General features: G+C 43.9%; 1 protein-coding gene across 5 annotated transcripts in view; it reads left to right on the top strand.

The window, feature by feature from the left end:
* The first annotated feature begins 6,198 nt into the window (after positions 1–6,198).
* Positions 6,199–27,500, top strand: part of LOC135545452 (neuroblast differentiation-associated protein AHNAK-like) — a 62,040-nt gene continuing 40,738 nt past the window's right edge. For 4 of the 5 annotated variants that reach the window (XM_064973078.1, XM_064973080.1, XM_064973079.1 and 1 more), the window contains exons 1-2: positions 6,199–6,491; positions 26,014–26,065. The gene's annotated coding sequence lies outside the window, so the exon portion shown is untranslated. Of the gene's footprint in view, positions 6,492–26,013; positions 26,070–27,500 lie in introns of all 5 variants that reach the window. The other variant, XM_064973077.1, reaches the window with a different exon arrangement.

Genomic DNA, 27,500 nt, shown 5'->3' with positions numbered 1-27,500 from the left:
GGAAGGTAGAGTTTAGCTGCATTTTAGTTAATCAATTATTTCATTAATTTGTGTCATTTATATTTATTTATCCTTTATTTAATTAGGCAAGTCAGTTGAATAAAAAAAATATTCTTATTTACTAATGACAGCCCTACCCAAGCCAAACCCTCACCTAAAGACACTGGGCCAATTGTGCACCGACCTATGGGACTCCCGATCACATCCAGTTGTGATACAGCCCGGGATCGAACCCGGGTTTGATAGTGAACCCCAGTCTGTAGTGACACCACTGCGACACAGTGCCTTAGACCGCTGAGCCACTCGCGATCCCTTTAAAAGTCAATGAGCATGACAAAGTGTTAGTCAGACTCAGCCGACTGTGAGAATAACAACACATGAAACTGGTCTTCAAAGTGGACCAACGCCCAAGTGGAAGTGAAGGAAACAGGTACTCAAGTAAACAGGTGGAGAATCATTTGATTATATGACTGTGTGTGATTAATTGAACCAAATGTAAGTTTAAGTTTAACACAATGTTAGTTGAAAGGAGAAAGTTGAAAGTAATTTAATACAAAACATATTTCTAAATTTGCTAAACAAACTGTGTGAGCATGACATACACAACCCCATACAGAAAAGTGTCTTCTTTCAAACATGTATGTTTGATGTATAAAATATATGCATTTTTGAGGATTCCTCTATTCCTAGAGGAAAAGACATTCCTTCTGAGCCCGTTAGGATCTTCTCAACCTATACAGCAGTTTATGATGACAGGCTACTTCTAAAGAACACAGCCAGCATCTTTAGTACAGCTGTACTTCACTGTGTGTTCCCTATCCTGAGACTAAGACTGTTTCCCAAACGGCACTCTTCTCTTTATGAAGTGCACTAATTTTGACCATGGTCCATAGGGTTTATAGGGCTGTGGTCAAAAGTAGTGCACTATATATAGGGGAAAGGGTACCATTAGGGACATGTCAAATCAGTTGGTATTCTTGACTCATAGTAGCGTGCTGCCACTTCCTGTTCTTCCTTAACCTGACACACAGGACCAGTCTCCTCTTCCTTAACCCGACACACATGACCAGTCTCCTCTTCCTTAACCCGACACACAGGACCAGTCTCCTCTTCCTTAAACCAACACACAGGACCAGTCTCCACTTCCTGTTCTTCCTTAAACCAACACACAGGACCAGTCTCCTCTTCCTTAAACAGACACACAGGACCAGTCTCCTCTTCCTTAACCCGACACACAGGACCAGTCTCCACTTCCTTAAACCAACACACAGGACCAGTCTCCTCTTCCTTAAACCAACACACAGGACCAGTCTCCTCTTCCTTAAACAGACACACAGGACCAGTCTCCTCTTCCTTAAACAGACACACAGGACCAGTCTCCTCTTCCTTAAACAGACACACAGGACCAGTCTCCTCTTCCTTAAACCAACACACAGGACCAGTCTCCTCTTCCTTAACCCGACACACAGGACCAGTCTCCACTTCCTTAAACCGACACACAGGACCAGTCTCCTCTTCCTTAAACAGACACACAGGACCAGTCTCCTCTTCCTTAAACAGACACACAGGACCAGTCTCCTCTTCCTTAAACAGACACACAGGACCAGTCTCCTCTTCCTTAAACCAACACACAGGACCAGTCTCCTCTTCCTTAAACAGACACACAGGACCAGTCTCCTCTTCCTTAAACAGACACACAGGACCAGTCTCCTCTTCCTTAAACAGACACACAGGACCAGTCTCCTCTTCCTTAAACAGACACACAGGACCAGTCTCCTCTTCCTTAAACAGACACACAGGACCAGTCTCCTCTTCCTTAAACCAACACACAGGACCAGTCTCCACTTCCTTAAACAGACACACAGGACCAGTCTCCACTTCCTTAAACCGACACACAGGACCAGTCTCCTCTTCCTTAAACAGACACACAGCACCAGTCTCCTCTTCCTTAAACAGACACACAGCACCAGTCTCCTCTTCCTTAAACCAACACACAGGACCAGTCTCCTCTTCCTTAAACCAACACACAGGACCAGTCTCCTCTTCCTTAAACAGACACACAGGACCAGTCTCCTCTTCCTTAAACCAACACACAGGACCAGTCTCCTCTTCCTTAAACCAACACACAGGACCAGTCTCCTCTTCCTTAAACAGACACACAGGACCAGTCTCCTCTTCCTTAAACCAACACACAGGACCAGTCTCCTCTTCCTTAAACCGACACACAGGACCAGTCTCCTCTTCCTTAAACCGACACACAGGACCAGTCTCCTCTTCCTTAAACCGACACACAGGACCAGTCTCCTCTTCCTTAAACCGACACACAGGACCAGTCTCCACTTCCTTAAACCGACACACAGGACCAGTCTCCTCTTCCTTAAACCGACACACAGGACCAGTCTCCTCTTCCTTAAACCGACACAAAGGACCAGTCTCCTCTTCCTTAAACCAACACACAGGTCCAGTCTCCTCTTCCTTAAACCGACACACAGGACCAGTCTCCTCTTCCTTAACCCGACACACAGGACCAGTCTCCTCTTCCTTAAACAGACACAAAGGACCAGTCTCCTCTTCCTTAAACAGACACACAGGACCAGTCTCCTCTTCCTTAAACCGACACACAGGACCAGTCTCCTCTTCCTTAACCCGACACACAGGACCAGTCTCCTCTTCCTTAAACCGACACACAGGACCAGTCTCCACTTCCTTAAACCGACACACAGGACCAGTCTCCACTTCCTTAAACCGACACACAGGACCAGTCTCCTCTTCCTTAAACAGACACAAAGGACCAGTCTCCACTTCCTTAAACAGACACACAGGACCAGTCTCCTCTTCCTTAAACCAACACACAGGACCAGTCTCCTCTTCCTTAAACCAACACACAGGACCAGTCTCCTCTTCCTTAAACCGACACACAGGACCAGTCTCCTCTTCCTTAAACCGACACACAGGACCAGTCTCCTCTTCCTTAAACCGACACACAGGACCAGTCTCCACTCCCTGTTCTTCCTTAAACCAACACACAGGACCAGTCTCCTCTTCCTTTCTTAAACCGACACACAGGACCAGTCTCCTTCCTTCCTTAAACCGACACACAGGACCAGTCTCCACTTCCTGTTCTTCCTTAAACCAACACACAGGACCAGTCTCCTCTTCCTTAACCCGACACACAGGACCAGTCTCCTCTTCCTGTTCTTCCTAAAACAGACACACAAGACCAGTCTCCACTTCCTGATCTTCCTTATAGAGACACACAGGTCCACACTGCTTCCCAAATGGCACCCTAATCCCTACATAGTTAATTACTTTTAAACTTATCCCTATGGGCCCTGGTTAACAGTAGTGAACTATATAGGGAATAGTAGCCCATTTGGGAAGTAGCCTCTCTCTCTCTCTTTTCATCTGACTGTTTGCTGTTTGACCTCAGTCAATATGGGTGTGACATGGCCTGGGATATGAGAGGATTGGCAAGCACACGTACCTACAAGTGCACGCCCGCATAGACACACCTAAGTGCAAGTACACATACACACACACACACACACACACACACACACACACACACACACACACACACACACACACACACACACACACACACACACACACACACCTACCTGTAAGTATGCACAAACACGTACGCACACAGAAAACACTTTTTTTAATAATACAAAATGTTTTAAGAATCTATGGATTATTACAGCGGAAAATTTCTGGGAACAGTTCATCAATCAATTGATCAATCGTCTCCTTTATCAGTGATCAATTGCACTGCTGATTGACATTTAAGGAAATACTAGAAAGACATCCAGTTTAATTCAGTTTGAAAAAATGCACATATATCTCATCTGAAATCATAATCTCTAAAACTCTACAGGAATTTTAAAAAACTCTCAAGATGTTAATTCAAGTTGGCTCGTCATGTTGTTCTAACTGTGCTATTTAATCACATACATATTCAGCGTCGCATGAACAAAACAAAAAAAAGATTTAAAAAAATTCCGATAGAACACCTTTCTTTACGTGCCCACTGATCCTGTGTATTCAGGTCAGGACAATAACTTCTGAAAGAGTAGCCTACCTAGAACCAAGTTAGACAACGCCCCTGCATGTCTATGCCATAAATTTCCACCCTATTCCCTATGTACTGGGGCTTCTGGTCAAAAGTAGTGCACTATATAGGGAATAGGGTGTCATTTCCCATAGGACTCTGGTCAAAAGTAGTGCACTATATAGGGAATAGGGTGCCATTTGGGATATATTTGACATAAATGTTAGTAACAAAGATGATATGTATAATGCTATTTTAGGACGTGTGTAGACAGAGTCAGGCTGGATGCAGTTGAAAGAGCGGCCAGCCACAGCTGCTGAGTTGCTGCCGTGAGACTAGCATGGAAAATGAGCCAATCGCAATGAGGGTGAAATTATACAGTGAAGCATTGGCTATGGTATGAAGGACAGTATTGGCTATGGTATGAAGGACAGTATTGGCTATGGTATGAAGGACAGTATTGGCTATGGTATGAAGAACAGTATTGGCTATGGTATGAAGGACAGTATTGGCTATGGTATGAAGAACAGTGTTGGCTATGGTATGAAGGACAGTATTGGCTATGGTATGAAGAACAGTGTTGGCTATGGTATGAAGAACAGTGTTGGCTATGGTATGAAGAATTGGCTAGTATGAAGTACAGTATTGGCTATGGTATGACAGTATTGATGGTATGAAGGACAGTATTGGCTATGGTATGAAGGAAGTATTGGCTAGTATGAAGAACAGTGTTGTCTATGGTATGAAGGACAGTATTGGCTATGGTATGAAGGACAGTATTGGCTATGGTATGAAGGACAGCATTGGCTATGGTATGAAGAACAGTATTGGCTATGGTATGAAGGACAGTATTGGCTATGGTATGAAGGACAGTATTGGCTATGGTATGAAGGACAGTATTGGCTATGGTATGAAGGACAGTATTGGCTATGGTATGAAGGACAGTATTGGCTATGGTATGAAGGACAGTAGTATGGTATGAAGGACAGTATTCTATGGTATGAAGGACAGTATTGTGAAGGACAGTATTGTCTATGGTATGAAGGACAGTATTGTCTATGGTATGAAGGACAGTATTGTCTATGGTATGAAGGACAGTATTGTCTATGGTATGAAGGACAGTATTGTCTATGGTATGAAGGACAGTATTGGGTGACACAGCACTGCTGGAATGATGGAGCTGATGCCAATAACAATGAAGAAACTGTGTTAGCCCTTCCAAAACACAGTATTTTTGTATATACACCTGGATAGGTGCTGTTTTACAGCAGTAGTACAGCTCACCTGGAACAAATTCAGGTTAAGTGCCCCGCTCAAGGGCACATCAGCAAATGTTTCACTTTATCAGCTGAAGTATTTGAACCAGCAACCTTTCAGTTACTGGTCCTACACTCTAACTACTAGGCTACCTGCCACCTTGTTTTTGCAAACTGTCCCCTGTTCCCTTTAAAGTGCACTACTTTTGACCAGGACTCTGGTGTCAGTTATGAATAGGGTCCCATTTGGGACACTCATAATATATCATAACAAAGGTTTGTTTCAAGTTTTGAATGGATCTCTTGAATCTGAGAGAGTAAAGTTGGACAGTTATTCAAAGCAATACAATTATAACTGCTCCGTTTCAACCAAAGCTCCTTCACAAAAGATTATATTGTTCATTTCCTATCGATTCCAACAAAAAAAGTATTGCAAAAGATTATAGAGAAACAAGAGAGAGCATTTCTTCAATGAAAAAGATACAAAAAAAATGTATATTTGAAACACATGTTTTTGAGTTTCTTTTCTCTAAAACTCTGTTATAAATGTATTTTGTTGGGGAACAGGACCGTGGTGAAACCACCCTGCCCAATCATAACAAATCCATAGATTAGAGCCCAATTAATCCATTTCAATTGACTTATTTCCATATATGAAGTGTAACTCAATAAAATCGTGAAATTGTTGCATGTTGCGTTTTGTATTTTTGTTTTGTATCATTTGCATGTCCCGGATTTAGTTTACTATGTTATGTCTCCCTGAGTCAAGTTGCATTGGATGGGCAGAGACAGAAAGGGAGACTACGGCCACTCCCTTCCCACCTCCCGTTACCTCCCGCCCTCTATTCCTCCCTTTATCCAAGACCAGTAGCCCTACCCGTTCGCATGTCCAACCATTCTGCATCGCCCGGAGTAACAGCCACGCAGACTAGAAAAAAAAGGCAACACGCACTCTCTAAGGGGAGAGAGTGAGAAGGGAGGGGAGAGAGAAAAACGCCCTGGACACGGAGGGAGACTCGGGTTGATAGAGAAAGACAAGTATTTTAGAAGTGAGAAAGAACGTTTGATTGGGAAGAAGAAGACGTGCTTTTATCGACTGCTGGGACAGCAGGAGGGGAAGAGGACATTGCCAACGATGCTCAAGTTGCTGTGTTGAAGTTGTTGCAGCTCAGACTGCTCAGGTAAAAAACAACTATTTACTTTTGTCATCACAATTTTTATTTAGATTATTTTTAACCGTTTATGATGGTGATGGTATCATATCTGGTAAACTCCACCCAAAAGTTATAATGCATGTGTTTTAAATGACGTGGCAATCGTGCTGTTTTAAAGCTAAATTTAATAACATTTTTGAGAATAAGAATAAGTCTTTCACCACAGTAACTGAAGAGGAAGGGTGGTGGTCCGCGGTGCTACTTTGTTTTCTCGTTCAAAGTTCTGTAATGTAGAACACGAGATGAAGTGGGTGTGTGTCCCCACCCACATGAACGGTGACTTGGGTCTCACTTCTCATTTCACTCTCTGTTACGGTGCACTAAATACAGCTGACTGGGGTATATGAAGCGACGCCACTCACGTGAAGGACTTACATGCCAGACTAATTTAAGTTTCCCGGGGATGTGTTATACCATTTTCTTTTTAATATATAATTTTAAAAACCCATGCAAATGTATAGCCTAGTCCGGTTGTGATTTCATCTTAGCAACGTGGATATTGATCCTCTTATCCTAACCCTGCCCTGCACGCAGTAAAGAAAAAAGAAAGTTGTTTAAAGAAACCGCCCCAAACATCATCATTGATGTAAAACCTGTCAAGTTAAATGATATTTGTTCTATTTGCGTCTAATCCATCAAGTCGAGTGTTTGTGTTGAGTATGAGTAATTATTTGCTAAGAAATGACTATCAGTAAAGGCAGTTCCCCATAAAGCGTTTTAAGATAGCCTACAGACTTGGGTGTGGATTCTACTCCCTTACAAGTCCTCCACCTCCTCCTGCTTCTGGTTCAGGGAGGCGCACCAAGGGAAGAGAGAGAGAGAGAAAAGAATTGCACACAATCTGCAATCATGTACAGAAGTCTGTGAACAACATATTTATAACCCATCTTCACGAAACCAAAGGGTTTCAGAGAGTAATATAGTAACGGGTTTAATATAGTATAACAAAAAACGGTACATTTCGAATTTAGCAACAAACAAAAAAGTTTTCTCCGTTTAACGTGTTGACATGGGTGGAGTTTTACGGACTTTCTCGCTCGCAGTTTTAAGTCGATTCGTTTTATCCTGGGATTCTGGCCAGGGTGGAGAGAGAGAGAATTTAGGAGGGTGGGTGGGGTATGGTAATGGAATGCAGTGGTTAGGAAATACTTACTAATTGAAACCAGGTCTGAGGAAAAGAGGGGAAAATAATCAAGACTCCTGCAGCACATAGAGACATCGTTTAAAAACAAAAATCGAGCTCAGAAACGAAGATACAGAATGTGTTTGAATAACAGAACAACTACGCTGTTGTAACTTCAGGCGTGTATTAACCTTGAAGAGTTATGATCAATCGAAACAGACACCGTTTTGTTAGTTTCTTCATCACAATAGACATAGATAGAGATGTAGCGATATTGATCCCTCAAACATTATGCTTTGTCATAGTTGGGTGGAAATTCATATTTTTAAAAGCTCTCCCTTCCCCCTTCTGCCACACCCTGGCCGACGTTCTTCTGTGAAACAGCAAGGGAAAGAATACCACTCTCCCAGAGAACACTAGCTATAGGATGTCACCAGAGCCAGCGAGCTCACACAGAATGCCTTAAAGCTGTAAAAGTCTAACGTTCTCCAATTGTTCCTGTCGAAGTGATGGGCTGTATGGTCGGTCAAGTCATGCTTAAAGTGGCAATATGTAACTTTTTGGGCAACCCTACCGAATTCACATAGTGTGCTATAGATCTGTCATTGGGGCGGCAGGTAGCCTAGTGGTTAGCGCGTTGAGCCTGTAACTGAAAGGTTGCTGGATTGAATCCCTGAGCTAACAAGGTACAAATCTGTTTCTTCTGCCCCTGAACCGGACTGTTCCCTTGAAGGCTGTCATTGTAAATAAGAAATTGTTCTTTTTTTTTTTTTTTTTTTTTTTTCTTAACTGACTTAAATAAAACATTTAAAAACAAAATCAACTTGAAAGCAAGTCATAGATCTGTTCTATGTGTGCTACTTCTATGCTGCCAGTTCTTAAGTTTTTTTTTGAGTCTTCAGGTTTTTGTAATTGAGCTTAAAACAGCTGAAAATACTATATATTTTGTTATGGAAAATATATTTCACAGTGATTTTAGATAGCACAAGCAATTTCTCTAGCAAGACTTTTGCAAGTTCTGTCTGAGAGTGGTCTGAGTGGGGAAGGGGAAACTGAAAACTAGCTGTTATTGACGGAGAAATGTGGAACATTCTTAACTAAATCTTCCGCCTGGTGATGTCACCTGGCAGGCCAAAACGCCATCCCAACAAAATAGGCTGTAATTTTAGACAATTTTTCCCAACAGCTCTAATACTAAACGGGAATTATCACCATTTTCACAAATTCACAATATTATTCCAACCCCATAGTGTGGCGAATCAGTAAAATCACGTTTTTGACTGTACTAGACCTTTAAATGTAAACTTTGTTATTATTGTGAAGGTATGTAAGTGTATAGCCTATACACTGTATTCAGTGTTTTGAACAGTTCATTTGACTCGGTAGTACTTGTTCAAAACAGAGAATATAGTAAGTGTCAAATATGGATTGGAAAAAAGTAAGCAATAATTTAAGAAAACCTCAGATTCAGAACAGAGCCTTTCTTGACCACCCCCTGACATCGTTATTTACTCATGTGTTCTATCCATCCAGTGGACATGGAATTCGTAGAACACTCATCATTGTATTCCAACAAGCCTGCCACCACAGCTTTCCTCTGCCAACTGTTGATAGCAGAGGAGAGGAGTGGCATTCTCACTGTGCCAGTGTGAGATGGAAAGAGCCCAGACTCTCGCACACTTCCTTTTTTCATTTCCTCATCACGGACCCATTCGAAAGGGGGAGAGAGAGAGGAGAGAGGAGGGAGAGGGGAGAGAGAGAGAGAGAAGAGCGAGAGAGAGAGAGAAAACTAAAAGATAATTACTTGACACATTGGAAAGAATTAACAAAAAAACAGAGCAAACTTGAATGCTGTTTGGCCCTAAACAGAGAGTACAAAGTGGCAGAATACCTGACCACTGTGACTGACCCAAACTTAAGGAAATCTTTGACTATGTACAGACTCAGTGAGCATAGCCTTGCTATTGAGAAATGCCGCCATAGGCAGACCTGGCTCTCAAGAGAAGACAGGCTATGTGCACACTGCCCACACAATGAGGTGGAAACTGAGCAGCACTTCCTAACCTCCTGCCAAATGTATGACCATATTAGAGACACATATTTCCCTCAGATTACACAGACCCACAAAGAATTCGAAAACAAACCCAATTTTGACTCCCATATCTATTGGGTGAAATACCACAGTGTTCCATCACAGCAGCAAGATGTGTGACCTGTTGCCACGAGAAAAGGTCAACCAGTGAAGAACAAACACCATTGTAAATACAACCCATATTTATGTTTATTTATCTTCCCTTTTGTTCTTTAACTATATGCACATCATTACAACACAGTATATATATAATATGACATTTGAAAGGTCTTTATTCTTTTGTGAATGTCTTGTGGAACTTCTGTGAGTGTAATGTTTACTGTTGCTTTTTATTTTCATTTCACTTTTGTTATTATCTACTTCACTTGCTTTGGCAATGTAAACATGCCAATAAAGCCCTTTAAATTGAAATTGAATTGTGTGAGAGAGAGAGATTTTATTTTAACACTTGTATTCATCTCTGTGTCTGATTGTTCCCTGGGTGTTGTAATTGTAGATAATTGGGCCATTTAAGTCATTGATTTTATTTATCACATAGATTTCACACCTGGTGCCCTGAAGCAGCTGTCCGTCCATCAGAATTGGTGAAATAAGGACGAGAAGTGTACAGTAATACGTTATTGATCCCAACTTGGGAAATTGTTGACTGAAGCTCCAATATTGTTGTTGGGTTTTCTTCCTCCTCTGTGTAACTGTACACCCATGTAAAAAAATCTCTCTTGACTCATGACTACATATACATGAGTACACTGAACAAAAATATAAACGCAACGTGTAAAGTGTTTGTCCCATGTTTCATGAGCTGAAATAAACAATCCCAGAAATGTTCCATATGCACAAAAAAAGCTTATTTCTCTGAATCTTCATTGACAAACATTGGCAGTAGAATGGCCTTACTGATGAGCTCAGTGACTTTCAACGTGGCACCGTCATAGGATGCCACCTTTCCAACAAGTCAGTTCAGCAAATGAATGCCCTGGTAAAGCTGCCCTGGTCAAATGTAAGCGTGGGTATTGTGAAGTGGAAACATCTAGGAGCAACAACGGCTCAACCGCAAAGTGGTAGGCCACACAAGACTCACTACCGAGTTCCGCACTGCCTCTGGAAGCACCGTCAGCACAAGAACTGTTCATCAGGAGCTTCCTGAAATGGGTTTCCATGGCTGAGCAGCAGCACACCAGCCTAAGATCACTATGCACAAGCGTTGGCCGAAATGGACTCTGGAGCAGTGGACTCTGGAGCAGTGGACTCTGGAGCAGTGGACTCTGGAGCAGTGGAAACTGGAGCAGTGGAAACTGGATCAGTGGACTCTGGAGCAGTGGAAACTGGAGCAGTGGACTCTGGAGCAGTGGACTCTGGAGCAGTGGACTCTGGATCAGTGGACTCTGGAGCAGTGGACTCTGGAGCAGTGGACTCTGCAGCAGTGGACTCTGGAGCATTGGACTCTGGAGCAGTGGAAACTGGAGCAGTGGACTCTGGAGCAGTGGACTCTGGAGCAGTGGACTCTGGAGCAGTGGACTCTGGAGCAGTGGACTCTGGAGCAGTGGACTCTGGAGCAGTGGACTCTGGAGCAGTGGACTCTGGAGCAGTGGACTCTGGAGCAGTGGACTCTGGAGCAGTGGACTCTGGAGCAGTGAAAACTGGAGCAGTGGAAAGTGGAGCAGTGGACTCTGGAGCAGTGGACTGTGGAGCAGTGGACTCTGGAGCAGTGGACTGTGGAGCAGTGGACTCTGGATCAGTGGACTCTGGAGCAGTGGACTGTGGAGCAGTGGACTCTGGAGCAGTGGACTCTGGAGCAGTGGACTCTGGAGCAGTGGACTCTGGAGCAGTGGACTCTGGAGCAGTGGACTCTGGAGCAGTGGACTCTGGAGCAGTGGACTCTGGAGCAGTGGACTCTGGAGCAGTGAAAACTGGAGCAGTGGAAAGTGGAGCAGTGGACTCTGGAGCAGTGGACTCTGGAGCAGTGGACTCTGGAGCAGTGGAAACTGGAGCGATGAATCACGCTTCACCATCTGGCAGGCTAGGTCCCTTAGTTCCAGTGAAGGGAAATCTTAACGGTACAGCATACAATGACTTTCTAGATGATTCTGCGCTTCCAACTTTGTGGCAACAGTTTGGGGAAGGCCATTTCCTGTTTCAGCACGACAGTGCCGCCATGCACAAAGCGAGGTCCTAAAAAAATTGTTTGTCAAGTTCGGTGTGGAACAACTTGACTGGCCTGCACATAGCCCTTACCTCATCCCCATCGAACACCTTTTGTGATGAATTGGAACGCCGACTATGAGCCAGGCCTAATCGCCCAACATCAGTGACCCGACCGAAGACCCAAAGTCCCTGCACCAATGTTGCAACATCTAGTGCAAAGACTTCTCCCGAAGAGTGGAGGTTGTTATCGGAGCACAGGGGGGAGCATTAATAACTCCTTATTAATGCCCAATATTTTAGAATGAAATGTTTGACGAGCAGGTGTCCACATACTTTTGGTCATGTAGTGTATTTTGCCATAATGAACTGAAGCAATGTTCATGACAATAATTCTTTAACAATACCTCTTTCAGACCGAATGATTGTCCACAGATTTCCAGAGAGCCACTCCCTGCCTAGCACTCCCTCCTCCTCCATCCTCCTACCCACTCCCCAATCTTTCCCCCCTTCCCACTTACCTTCCCTCCTTCATCCCCACTCCTGCCCCATTCCCCACTCACCCCCCCCCACCCACTCTCACCTCCCCACTCCCTCCTGCCCCTCTTCACTTTAAACAATACAAAACATCCATATACAAACGAGAACATACAGATGCTCACCGACATCCACAACATCCCTTCTGCCCAGACACACCTGCTCACACCCCCGTCACCAGAGCATCATTCACCGCCACATGGCCTCAAACGGCACCATGTAGTTTCTCTCCGTTGCCCGCAAGCACTTTCAACGTTTAGATAATAAAGTATTTGACCTTTTCCATTGTGTTAACGATGGAGGATTTTAAGTATCGACCTATCGGGTACCTCCCTGCATCCTCATACACCATGTCTTGAAATATGCAGAAAGAGAGATTTACACAGAGTGCGCAAAACATAAGGAACACCTTTCTACTATGGAGTTGCACCCCCTTCTGCCCTCAGAACCGCCCCTTTTGCCCTCAGAACCGCCCCTTCTGCCCTCAGAACCGCCTCAATTCATCAGGGAAATGGACTCTACAAGGTGTCGAAAGGCGTTCCACAGAGAAGCTGGCCCAGGTTGTCTCCAATGCTTCCAACACTTGTGTCAAGTTGGCTGGATATATTTTGGGTGGTGGAACATTCTTGATACACACGGGAAACTGTTGAGCGTGAAAAACCCAGCTTGAAAAACCCAGCAGCGTTGCAGTTCTTGACACACTCAAACCGGTGCGCCTGGCACCTACTACCATACCCCATTTCAAATGTACTTAAATATTGTGAGTTGCCCATTCACCTTCTGAATGTCACACATACACAATCCATATCTAAAGGCTTAAAAATCCTTCCGTAACCTGTTTCCTCTCCTTCATCTACACTGATTAAAGTGTATTTTACAGGTGAAATCAATAAGGGACCGTTGGCTTTCATCTGGATTCCCCTGGTCAGTCTACGTCAGTCTACGTCATGTAGGTGAATTCACCAATTTGTAAGTCGCTCTGGATAAGAGCGTCTGCTAAATGACTTAAATGTAAATGTAATGTTCCCAATCAAATCAAAATGTACTTGTCACATGAGCCCGAATACAACAGGTGTAGTAGACCTCACAGTGAAATGCTGAATACAACAGGTGTAGTAGACCTCACAGTGAAATGCTGAATACAACAGGTGTAGTAGACCTCACAGTGAAATGCTGAATACAACAGGTGTAGTAGACCTCACAGTGAAATGCTTACTTACAAGCCCTTAACCAACAATGCAGTTTTAAGAAAAAATAAGTTTTGAGAAAGTATTTACTAAATAAACTGAAGTAAACAATAAAACAATAAAAAAATACAAATAATTAAAGAGCAACAACAGTAACGAGGCTGTATACAGGGGTTACCAGTACAGAGTCAATGTGGAGGCTATATACAGGGGTTACCAGTACAGAGTCAATGTGGAGGCTATATACAGGGGGTACCGGTACAGAGTCAATGTGGAGGCTATATACAGGGGGTACTGGTACAGAGTCAATGTGGAGGCTATATACAGGGGGTACCAGTACAGAGTCAATGTGGAGGCTATATACAGGGGGTACCGGTACAGAGTCAATGTGGAGGCTATAGACAGGGGTTACCAGTACAGAGTCAATGTGGAGGCTATATACAGGGGGTACCAGTACAGAGTCAATGTGGAGGCTATATACAGGGGTACCAGTACAGAGTCAATGTGGAGGCTATATACAGGGGTACCAGTACAGAGTCAATGTGGAGGCTATATACAGGGGGTACCAGTACAGAGTCAATGTGGAGGCTATATACAGGGGGTACCAGTACAGAGTCAATGTGGAGGCTATATACAGGGGTACCAGTACAGAGTCAATGTGGAGGCTATATACAGGGGGTACCAGTACAGAGTCAATGTGGAGGCTATATACAGGGGGTACCAGTACAGAGTCAATGTGAAGACTATATACAGGGTGTAGCGGTACAGAGTCAATGTGAAGGCTATATACAGGGGGTACCGGTACAGAGTCAATGTGGAGGCTATATACAGGGGTTACCAGTACAGAGTCAATGTGGAGGCTATATACAGGGGGTACCAGTACAGAGTCAATGTGGAGGCTGTATACAGGGGGTACCAGTACAGAGTCAATATGGAGGCTATATACAGGGGTTACCAGTACAGAGTCAATGTGGAGGCTATATACAGGGGGTACCAGTACAGAGTCAATGTGTAGACTATATACAGGGGGTACCAGTACAGAGTCAATGTGGAGGCTGTATACAGGGGGTACCAGTACAGAGTCAATGTGGAGACTATATACAGGGGGTACCAGTACAGAGTCAATATGGAGGCTATATACAGGGGTTACCAGTACAGAGTCAATGTGGAGGCTATATACAGGGGGTACCAGTACAGAGTCAATGTGTAGACTATATACAGGGGGTACCAGTACAGAGTCAATGTGGAGGCTGTATACAGGGGGTACCAGTACAGAGTCAATGTGTAGACTATATACAGGGGGTACCAGTACAGAGTCAATGTGGAGGCTGTATACAGGGGTTACCAGTACAGAGTCAATGTGGAGGCTGTATACAGGGGGTACCAGTACAGAGTCAATATGGAGGCTATATACAGGGGTTACCAGTACAGAGTCAATGTGGAGGCTATATACAGGGGGTACCAGTACAGAGTCAATGTGGAGACTATATACAGGGGGTACCAGTCCAGAGTCAATGTGGAGGCTGTATACAGGGGGTACCAGTACAGAGTCAATGTGGAGGCTGTATACAGGGGGTACCAGTACAGAGTCAATGTGGAGGCTATATACAGGGGGTACCAGTACAGAGTCAATGTGGAGGCTGTATACAGGGGGTACCAGTCCAGAGTCAATGTGGAGGCTATATACAGGGGGTACCAGTACAGAGTCAATATGGAGGCTATATACAGGGGGTACCAGTACAGAGTCAATGTGGAGGCTATATACAGGGGGTACCAGTACAGAGTCAATATGGAGGCTATATACAGGGGGTACCGGTACAGAGTCAATATGGGGGCTATATACAGGAGGTGCCAGTACAGAGTCAATGTGGAGGCTATATACAGGGGGTACCGGTACAGAGTCAATGTGGAGGCTATATACAGGGGGTACTGGTACAGAGTCAATGTGGAGGCTATATACAGGGGGTACCGGTACAGAGTCAATGCGGAGGCTATATACAGGGGGTACCAGTACAGAGTCAATGTGGAGGCTATATACAGGGGGTACCGGTACAGAGTCAATGTGGAGGCTATATACAGGGGGTGCCGGTACAGAGTCAATGTGGAGGCTATATACAGGGGGTACCGGTACAGAGTCAATGTGGAGGCTATATACAGGGGGTGCCGGTACAGAGTCAATGTGGAGGCTATATACAGAGTCAATGTGGTGCCAGGGGTACCAGTACAGAGTCAATGTGGAGGCTATATACAGGGGGTACCAGTACAGAGTCAATATGGAGGCTATATACAGGGGTCCCAGTACAGAGTCAATGTGGAGGCTATATACAGGGGGTACCAGTACAGAGTCAATGTGGAGGCTATATACAGGGGTACCAGTACAGAGTCAATATGGAGGCTATATACAGGGGGTACCAGTACAGAGTCAATATGGAGGCTATATACAGGGGGTACCAGTACAGAGTCAATATGGAGGCTATATACAGGGGGTACCAGTACAGAGTCAATATGGAGGCTATATACAGGGGGTCCCAGTACAGAGTCAATATGGAGGCTATATACAGGGGGTACCAGTACAGAGTCAATGTGGAGGCTATATACAGGGGGTACCAGTACAGAGTCAATGTGGAGGCTATATACAGGGGATACCAGTACAGAGTCAATGTGGGGGCTGTAGACAGGGGGTACCAGTACAGAGTCAATGTGGAGGCTATATACAGGGGGTACCGGTACAGAGTCAATGTGGAGGCTATATACAGGGGTACCGGTACAGAGTCAATTTGGAGGCTATATACAGGGGATACCGGTACAGAGTCAATGTGGAGGCTATATACAGGGTGTTACGGTACAGAGTCAATGTGGAGGCTATATACAGGGGTTACCAGTACAGAGTGTATGTGGGGGCTGTAGACAGGGGGTACCAGTACAGAGTCAACGTGGAGGCTATATACAGGGGGTCCAGAGTTTTTTTTCTCCTCTTGTTGTAACGTGCTGGTAGGAATCAGGTAAAACTTATTTAAGTTTCTCTGCATTAAAGTCCCTGGCCACTAGGAGCGCTGCCTCCTCGCTCAGCCACAACTAGGTGAAACATAAGATATTACTGTTTTTAATGTCCCATTGGTAGGATAGTCTTGATCGGAGCTCATCCAGGTTATTATCGAATGATTGCACGTTGGCTATTAGAACCAATGGTAGAGGTGGGTCACCCACTCGCTGTCGGGATTCTTACAAGGCACCCTGGCCTACAACCCCTATATTTCTGTCTCTCCTTCATGCGAATGACGGGGATTTGGGCCTCGATCGGTATCTGAAGTAAATCCTTTCATTCTTTCAATCCTCCATCTCCTCCAGCGCCATTATATCCTAATGTCATGTTCCTAATGTTTTGTACACTCTCCAAAATTGTTTTTTTTTTTAAATTCTGTTATGGAAATCAATGTATTTCCCATTTATAGTATATATGCCAATTTATTGGCGAATTCACAAAAGCTATCCAAGGATTGTTCCATAGGGTTGTGTTTTAAGGGAGTGATATTGGTTCTTGTTGAATATGTTTCATTTAAAGTTGTTAAGTGTTCTTTATCATTTGTAAATAGACACAAGTGAAAAGATTCTGGGGATGAGCACATCTTCAATATGTACCCATTTCCCCCCTTTAGTGCATTTAACAAAGTATATTTTGCAAGTTAAAGCCCTGGGTGGTGAGCAGATACAATTTCACGTCTGGAAGGTTAACCCCACCTCAGACTTATTAGGAAGATGTAAAACCTTCCTTTTTATTCCATGAGATTTATTTGCCCGTATAAAGTTTGTTCTGACCGAGTATACTTTTTTAAAGAATGTCTTCGGATAGGGTAATTCGTTATTACCCAGAATACATCTGAAAACATTTTGGAGCCATGCCGTTCTGAAGAGGTTTATTGTGCCTGTAATATTTATAGGAAGATTATTCCATTGAATTAAATCTGCTTTCATATTGTTGAGTAATGGGATGAAGTTATATTTATATAAGCATCCTAAGTATCTGATATTTTTTGTGGTCCACTTAAAGCTTTAGATCAGGATTTATTATTTTCTTCTATTGTCATTATTTCTTTTTTTCCTCTCCACGTTCCATTTTATTTCCTGAGATTTTAGAGTATTCAGAAAACATTTTTAGCAAAGGGGGGTGGGGGGTGGCATTGAGTTTTCAACATTGGTCCGGGTATACTAGTGTCTGTAGTGACGCCTGCAGCACTGAGATGCACTCGGAGTGCAGTGCCTAAATGTCTGGGTATACTAGTGTCTGTAGTGACGCCTGCAGCACTGAGATCCACTCGGAGTGCAGTGCCTAAATGTCTGGGTATACTAGTGTCTGTAGTGACGCCTGCAGCAATGAGATGCACTCGGAGTGCAGTGCCTAAATGTCTGGGTATACTAGTGTCTGTAGTGACGCCTGCAGCAATGAGATGCACTCGGAGTGCAGTGCCTAAATGTCTGGGTATACTAGTGTCTGTAGTGACGCCTGCAGCACTGAGATGCACTCGGAGTGGAGTGCCTAAATGTCTGGGTATACTAGTGTCTGTAGTGACGCCTGCAGCACTGAGATCCACTCGGAGTGCAGTGCCTAAATGTCTGGGTATACTAGTGTCTGTAGTGACGCCTGCAGCACTGAGATCCACTCGGAGTGGAGTGCCTAAATGTCTGGGTATACTAGTGTCTGTAGTGACGCCTGCAGCACTGAGATCCACTCGGAGTGCAGTGCCTAAATGTCTGGGTATACTAGTGTCTGTAGTGACGCCTGCAGCACTGAGATCCACTCGGAGTGGAGTGCCTAAATGTCTGGGTATACTAGTGTCTGTAGTGACGCCTGCAGCACTGAGATGCACTCGGAGTGCAGTGCCTAAATGTCTGGGTATACTAGTGTCTGTAGTGACGCCTGCAGCACTGAGATCCACTCGGAGTGCAGTGCCTAAATGTCTGGGTATACTAGTGTCTGTAGTGACGCCTGCAGCACTGAGATCCACTCGGAGTGCAGTGCCTAAATGTCTGGGTATACTAGTGTCTGTAGTGACGCCTGCAGCACTGAGATGCACTCGGAGTGGAGTGCCTAAATGTCTGGGTATACTAGTGTCTGTAGTGACGCCTGCAGCACTGAGATCCACTCGGAGTGGAGTGCCTAAATGTCTGGGTATACTAGTGTCTGTAGTGACGCCTGCAGCACTGAGATGCACTCGGAGTGCAGTGCCTAAATGTCTGGGTATACTAGTGTCTGTAGTGACGCCTGCAGCACTGAGATCCACTCGGAGTGCAGTGCCTAAATGTCTGGGTATACTAGTGTCTGTAGTGACGCCTGCAGCAATGAGATGCACTCGGAGTGCAGTGCCTAAATGTCCGGGTGGTAGTGTGAGTAATGCAAATATATGTTGCTTTGTTGAGGTTGTTTTCCCGGCTGGTAACATATTCAGGCTCACGTGTTTTTTTTTGAAACTGTAATTTCTTTACGTCCTTCTCAGCACCTGTCTTTACTTGTTAAAACCCATTTGTTTCCAACCACAGCTGTTCTTCAACGCTGAAATAAAACCTATGGAATGTGCAGAAGGTTTTTAAAGTTGCAAACAGTCAAAAAGTTACAGGTGTGTTACACACTATCTATCAATATGTCATATCACTGGAAAACATTAGAATGATTCAACTCAACAATAACTATAACATTTCATAGAGTTTCTGGTATTAAATGTTGATTTCCAAAGCTCCAGGGGAAACCATTCCTTTAAAGATTAAAATGGAGGTGTGACATTAGCCTGTAATTACCATTAAGATTTATATGGAGGTGTGATATTAGCCTGTAATTACCATTAAGATTTAAATGGAGGTGTGGAATTAGCATTAGCCCCTGGTGACATTCACACAAGCAATAAACAGTGTTCCTGTCACTTTGGGACAGACAACAACAGCCTACTTAAATAACACAATACTTGTACGCAGTCCTTATCTGTTGATGTATTTTGATGAGCATTTGGAAACAAAATGTAAATCATTTTAATAAAAGGATTTATTATTGATCAATGTTATGCTTTATGATTTGAGGTTTTTCACACCGTGCACTGTAGAAGAACCCCATTTGCCTCTGTCGATCTACAACATTTTCACGTTTTGCCTATGCAAAAACTTATGCAAAAACAAAGGGAGGAGCAAAACATTGAGACAATTCTGTTTGATAGCTTTGGGATAATTCAGTTGTCTATTCTCCTTAGCTTAGGTGTGTCCCAAATGGCACCCTATACATTTCATAGCGCACTACTTTAGACCAGAGTCCATAGATCCTTAACCAAATCTTGCCACTCACCAATATTTCATTGTTTGATGATTAGTGTTCTTTATCACGAACCACTTTTCAATCTATTCTTGATAGTTGTCTTCAATCAATCAACTTAAGATCCTTTCAGATACGAGACTAACTCTATAGGTGTTTACCAGATACGAGACTAACTCTCTAGGTGTTTACCAGATACGAGACTAACTCTCTAGGTGTTTACCAGATACGAGACTAACTCTCTAGGTGTTTACCAGATACGAGACTAACTCTCTAGGTGTTTACCAGATACGAGACTAACTCTCTAGGTGTTTACCAGATACGAGACTAACTCTCTAGGTGTTTACCAGATACGAGACTAACTCTCTAGGTGTTTACCAGATACGAGACTAACTCTCTAGGTGTTTACCAGATACGAGACTAACTCTCTAGGTGTTTACCAGATACGAGACTAACTCTCTAGGTGTTTACCAGATACGAGACTAATTCTATAGGTGTTTACCAGATACGAGACTAACTCTCTAAGTGTTTACCAAACTGGAGAGTCTATACGGCTCCTTGGCACAATCAGGTACAGAGATCCATTCAGTGACGATGATTGTAGTTGCCTAACATGACGCAACCAAATGAAGAAAGAAAGAAAAGTGATTCTGTTTTGTTTCTGGACCTTGTGCTGACATGCTCTGAGTTTGCAGGCAGCACACAGAGAGGCTGGGTAGAGTGAGTGGAGGTCATTTCTTTGCAGTTAGTCACTGTGGGAGAGGTACAGAGGAGAGACTGGGCTCCGGTCCAGCTGGCCTGACAGCGCTATCAAGAAATGTGTAAGACTGGAGCCCAGGGTGGGGCCTGCTCAGCCCTGTAGAGCATAGCACCCAGCCCAGAGTGGGGCCTGCTCAGCCCTGTAGAGCACAACACAACACCCAGGCCTGTTGCCTCGCCCATTGGTTGCTCTCTTAGCAACCAAACTAGCACTGAGAGGCTAGGGTGTCTAGCCCTGTAGCCTGTTGCTACAAGCTCTTAGCAAGCAAACAACTTTCACTGAGACAGGACTCGAGGCAAGGTGGGGCCCAGCCTCGTAGCACAGCACTGCACCGCATATAGCACCCAGCCCAGGGTGGGTCCTGCTCAACCCTGTAGAGCACAACACCCAGCCCAGGGTGGGTCCTGCTCAGCCCTGTAGAGCACAACACCCAGCCGTTTAGCCTGTTGCCCCCACTACTGTAAGTCTCTCTGGATAAGTGCATCTGCTAAATGATGTAAATGTAAAAAAGCTAGCACTGCCTGAGGTGGGACTTGTAGCCTAGCCCGTTTCTCCATTCCCTTAGCACGTAAGCTAGCACTGAGATGGTGGTAAGACTGGAGGCACATTGAACTCAATCTATTTGTTTGACTGACTAGAACGGGAAAAGCCCATAAGGTGACGGAAATTTGACAGCACACTCATGGGTACAATCAATATGCTAGTCAGTCTAATTCCTGGCCCAGGCCCCATGCCCCACACTCCCTTTAGCAAGCTAGCTAGCGCCTCTCCTCTGTGTGCACTGCAGTGATTGTGATCATTAAAACAGTAGTGTTTCCTTTTATAAACCAACCTGAAGCAGTGACTTTGGTGTTTTCTCAGAATATCTCTTAATTGCTTAATTGAACGGATTACAGACAGAGTGCACGTTTATGGAATTCCTTGAGACTTACCGTCTTACCTACGGTATGTTGTTGATCTTGTGACAGGAGGCAAATGAATACCAATGAATGACAGCTGTCATACCCTGAGTCTCTCCATGCAAACACAGTGACAATCCAACCTCTTATCGCTTGCCGTTCATCTCCACTATCCTATCTAATTCAGTAGCCGGGCAACCAACTAGCTAGCTACGCCAACAATAAAAGCAGTAAGGATAGGAAGAGGTTTTTAGCTTGGCGGTGGTGTGATGAAAGACCTTTTTTTAACGAGGGTTTGAAAAGAGAGAAACACTCGTTGGATCCGTTAACCAAACTCCTAGCTCACAGGTGGCTATTCGCTATAGATAACAACATGTAGCTATGACGCGCTCGGGTTTCTGCTCTTCTGCAACTTCAAATGGGCAAAACACAAACGGAACACCGGAGTGATAGATAACTATAAATCTAGCGAAGATGCACTCTGTCAACACAATGCAAATCTAACCGTTTTATGGGTCAAAGGTTTGTGTTTGGAGTAGATCCTAAAACCCCGTTTCATCCTGTTTTAAGTCATAAATCAATTACCCTGTAAAGATTTTCCCCTTTTCGCCGTTTACTAAAACTTTTACTTCTGTTTTTCAACTGCCACTGAAAAGAGTCTGTAAACTGTAAACATGGTTATTCTCTGTACTTTTCTTGGACGTAAAGAAACAGCTGTTCACCACAACAAGGGAGGAGGCAGCAGACTAATGACAGTTGTTCTAAAAAAACACAACTTGTCTTTAAAGAATTTGTCTGTGGGGGGGTGGGGGCAGGTTGTCACTAGTCCATGCCTGTCTGTGGGGGGCAGGTTGTCACTAGTCCATGCCTGTCTGGGGGGGGGCAGGTTGTCATGCCTGTCTAGTCCATGCCTGTCTGTGGGGGGGGGGGGCAGGTTGTCACTAGTCCATGCCTGTCTGTGGGGGGGGGGGGGGGCAGGTTGTCACTAGTCCATGCCTGTCTGTGGGGAATCCAGTCCACCAGTTGCTCAAGAGGAAAGACTCTTCTTTGTTTCACAGTACCCTCTTCTAGTCAAAGTGGAGACCTTCAAACGTTGATAGGAATTGTGAACTAGGACGGATGGAAAGCACTTGACATACAACGTACCAAGGTTCAGCTTTTTACTGTCGAGACAAATGGCAAAGTTTAATTGGAAAATATCAACACCAAAGCAGTTGGCTAGCATAATGCTTAAACAATTAGATCTTCATTATTGATTTCAAGCTCAAAGCTTAATTAAAGGCACTGCTGAAAAGGATCATTGTCATTCAGGATAACAGAATTCTCCAGATACTTTATGAATCACAAATCAGATATTTCTTCATCTTCAGACATGTACTAGTACTGTGAGATCCAAAAATATTGGGACAGTAAGCAGGTTTCCATCCAACCTTTTTATGTATATAAAGTACACGTAAGATGAAAAATGTCCCGACAGGCCTGATGGGAAACAGAAAAAAGTTTTCAGTAAACTTTCAAAATGTCGACAAAACTAAATACGCTTAGACAAGGTAGGATCTTTATGTGTTGGTAAAATTAATTATGCGAGAAATATCGTTGGAAACACTTTTATACGCAAATATATACACTACCGTTCAAAAGTTTGGGGTCCCTTACAAATTTCCTTGTTTTTTGAAAGAAAACCACCTTTTTTTTTTGTCCATTAAAATAACATCAAATTTATCAGAAATACAGTGTAGACATTGTTAATGTTGTAAATGACTATTGTAGCTGGAAACGGCTGATTTTTTAAAATGGAATATCTACATAGGCGTACGGAGGCCCATTATCAGAAACCATCACTCCTGTGTTAGCTAATCCAAGTTCATCATTTTAAAAGGCTAATTGATCATTAGAAAACCCTTTTGCAATTATGTTAGCACAGCTGAAAACTGGTGCCCTGATTAAAGAAGCAATAAAACTGGCCTTCTTTAGACTAGTTGAGTATCTGGAGCATCAGTTTGTGGGTTCAATTACAGGCTCAAAATGGCCTGAAACACATCAGTCTACTCTTGTTCTGAGAAACAAAGGCTAGAAGGCCAGAATCATATATAAGAATAGTATATGTTTCCAAACACTCCTAAATTCATGTGTATGCTTACGGATAATGAATTGTGAATAATGATGAGTGAGACACCATTATCACCCCCCCCCCCCCCAAAAAAAAACGTTAACCTCTCACCAATACAATAAAGCAAGGTTAGTATGTGCGGGGAACAGAGATGAGGTAGTCATTCAAAAATCATGTTGAACACTATTATTTTAACATTGATCTATGTAACTTATTATGTGACTTGTTATGCAAATCTTTACTCCTGAACTTATTTAAGTATTTATTTATTATTACTATTTATTTATTTTTTTACTCCTTATTTAAGTTCTTTGCCATAACAAAGGGGTTGAATACTTATTGACTCAAGACATTTCAGCTTTCCATTTGTAATTAATTGGTATTTATTTCGAAAAATATAATTCCACTTTGACATTACGTGGGTATTGTGTGAAGGCCAGTGCCAGCCCCCCCCCCCCAAAAAAATAATCTTTATTTAATCCAAAACAACAAAATGTGGAAAAATTTAAGGAGTGTGAATGCTTTCTGCAGATACTATAACCTCCAGCGAGACGCTAGCTGTTACATTAGCCTAAGGCTAGTCGCTAGTTGTTTCTAACATGTTAATAGACCTGCAATGAGAGTGAATCTTGGCTCAATGCATTAGCAGACACATGCAGAGATCAGAACTAGGCCTACGGCAGACAGCAGCTGGGTATGTGAGGTCTGTGTACAAGCCAAGGCGTTGACTCCCCAGGTGGAGCAGTCTAAGTAAAGGACCAATACCTCATGACTGTTTTGGTGACATTTGATAGTCCAGCGATGTGTTTCAAGTTGTGGTTTGAACATTTTTTTTTTTTACCTTTATTTAACCAGGCAAGTCAGTTAAGAACAAATTCTCATTTTCAATGACAGCCTAGGAACAGTGGGTTAACTGCCTGTTCAGGGGCAGATTGACAGATTTGTACTTTGTCAGCTCGGGGATTTGAACTTGCAACCTTTCGGTTACTAGTCCAACGCTCTAACCACTAGGCTACCCTGCTGCCCCAATATTCTAGTGTTGCGTTGGGAAAACGGAAATGACCCAGCATGCGTCGGGTCTTTCTGGTTGTGTTGAGTGATCTGTGGTACATTTTTAAAACGGTGTTGCCGTCTGCCATGCTATTGTCTGCCACATAATTCACATTACCCGCTGGGCAAAGACGTCAGATTAAACGGCTATTTTTGATTTATATTTGGTTGAGTTGTCCACTAATGTGAATTTAATGTGAAATCAACAAAACATTTCACCATGTCGCTGGATGTAGGTTAGAAGTTAGGTGGGAAAAAAAGACGAAATGACCTTTACTTTGATTACTTTTTTTGCAAATCGAATCAGTTTTCCACATTGATTGAACGTCGTCAACAATGTTCCCTCTAATTTCTTTCGGCACTGAGAAAATGAACAATGTTGATTCAACCAGTTTGTGTCCAGTGGGTATTGGAATATAGAATCTCTGTAGGCTGTAGGCTTATAGAAAGAATCATCATTACCTACACCTGTTCTCCTTTACTACCCACAACCAGTTTGTGTCCAGTGGGTATTGGAATATAGAATCTCTTGCTCCACCTGTACCACTTTCAGTATTTAGATGTGTTGAAAACACGCTTGACTCTTTACAGATGAGCTGATACAGTATATATACAGCAGTATGTGGACACCCCTTCAAATTAGAGGATTCGTCTATTTCAGCCACACCCGTTGCTGACAGGTGTATAAAATTCGAGCACACAGCCCATTCTCTCTTAGGCGAAGGTCCATTATCTCTGAGGTGTAGGTCCATTATCTCTGAGGTGAAGGTCCATTCTCTCTGAGGCGAAGGTCGATTCTCTAAGAGGCGAAGGTCCATTCTCTCTGAGGCGATGGTCCATTCTCTCTGAGGCGAAGGTCCATTCTCTCTGAGGCGAAGGTCCATTCTCTCTGAGGCGAAGGTCCATTCTCTCTGAGGTGAAGGTCCATTCCCTCTGAGGCGAAGGTCCATTCTCTCTGAGGCGAAGGTCCATTCTCTCTGAGGCGAAGGTCCATTCTCTCTGAGGTGAAGGTCCATTGCATTGTTATGAAGACACAATCAGAACACACTGAAGATGTGTGACCTAGTCATGTAGATATCCCTGGAGCAGTAGCATATTAGTCCGGGCATAGTTTCTGAATTTGTTTCTATGTCTGTCCGAAAGCCATGAATGAATGTGTGTTGACGTTGGTTGCTCTCTTGTGTGAGTAACATATGCAAGAGAGACGTGTGGACGTGAGAATGAACCTAACTAGTCAATCAATCAATGTGATTAACTTCTATTCCTCTTCTCTCTCCGTGTGTCCCTCTGTTAACAGACAAACAGGAAACAAAGAGACAGAGCCCTTGGCCTTGCTTGAGCAATCCAAAGTACGTAAGTGTCCTTCATTCAAAGATATAGTCCTCCAAGATGTTGACGACAACACGACACGAAACACATCGGTTACTGTAAACCCACTTAATATGAAAACACGACACGAAACACATCGGCCCTGCTAGTCAAGCCCTGCTAGTTAATGTAAGCCCTGTCAAGCCCTGCTAGTCAAGCCCTGCCAGCCAGTCACTTAATATGAAATGGCCAGTCAAGCCCTGCCAGTCAAGCCCTGCTAGTCAAGCCCTGCCAGTTAAGCCCTGCTAGTCAAGCCCTGCCAGTCAAGCCCTGCCAGTCAAGCCCTGCCAGTCAAGCCCTGCTAGTCAAGCCCTGCCAGTCAAGCCCTGCTAGTCAAGCCCTGCCAGTCAAGCCCTGCTAGCCCTGCTAGTCAAGCACAGTGCCCCAGTCAAGCACTGCCAGTCAAGCCCTGCTAGTCAAGCACTGCCAGTCAAGCCCTGCCAGATGCCAGTCACTGTTTTAACTGTTGGTCAAGTGCCAGTCAAGCTGTTGCCAGGATCAGTTTTCAAAAACTGGGGAGTCAAGCCCTGCCAGATCAAGTTTTCTAAGGAGCTACCAGGATAATTTTTTTAAAAACTGGGGAGTCAGTGTCGTAAGTCTAAGGAATACCAAACCGCCAAACCGTACGCAAACAATGTAGCCAACAAGGGAGGGAGGAAAGAGGCGTATACAGAAATGTTCTGTGGTCAGAAAGAGGCGGGTTAACTAACTGGTTAGGAGCTGCCATTGTCAGAAACCAGAAGCTTTCTGGTTGGGTGGTCTCGTGTTCCCTGCAGGCTTTCTCTCATAGCAAACTGCAATGATGTATAACGCTTATCTCCTTCCCTCCAATTCCTCCCCAATTTTCTTCTTTGATCCTTTTGTGGCCACATTTTTTTACTCTCATGTCACCATTGAGCACATTTTGATGAGCTCATCATTTGATTAGAAGATGTTTTGCAGTCAAGGCACAGAGAGACACAAATGGAAGAATGTTGTTTGATTGTTGTTGTTTTTTGTCGCTTTCTATCACTGCTTGTCTGTCGAATGATTCCATGAACACAACACGTCTTGTTCACAGTTTTCTTTATCACTCAACCTGGTCATTTGACCTTACATAACAGCAATTATACAATTGTCTCTCTCTCTCTCCCTCTCTCTCTCTGTCTCTGTCTCTCTCTCTCTGTCTCTATCTCTCTGTCTCTCTCTCTCTCCCTCTCTCTCTCTGTCTCTATCTCTCTGTCTCTCTCTCCCCCCTCTCTCTCTCTCTGTGTCTCTGTTTCTCTGTCTCTCTCTCTCTCTCTCTCTGTCTCTCTCTCTGTTTCTCTGTCTCTCTCTCTCTCTGTCTCTCTCTCTCTCTCTGTCTGTCTCTGTCCCTGTCTATCTCTCTCTCTCTCTGTCTCTGTCTCTCTGTCTCTCTCTCTCTGTCCCTCTGTC

The sequence above is a fragment of the Oncorhynchus masou genome, chromosome 9 (assembly GCF_036934945.1).
Source record: "Oncorhynchus masou masou isolate Uvic2021 chromosome 9, UVic_Omas_1.1, whole genome shotgun sequence".
Taxonomy (NCBI): domain Eukaryota; kingdom Metazoa; phylum Chordata; class Actinopteri; order Salmoniformes; family Salmonidae; genus Oncorhynchus; species Oncorhynchus masou.
Note: the sequence above shows the minus strand (reverse complement) of the source record. Positions and strands in the feature narration are given on the sequence as shown.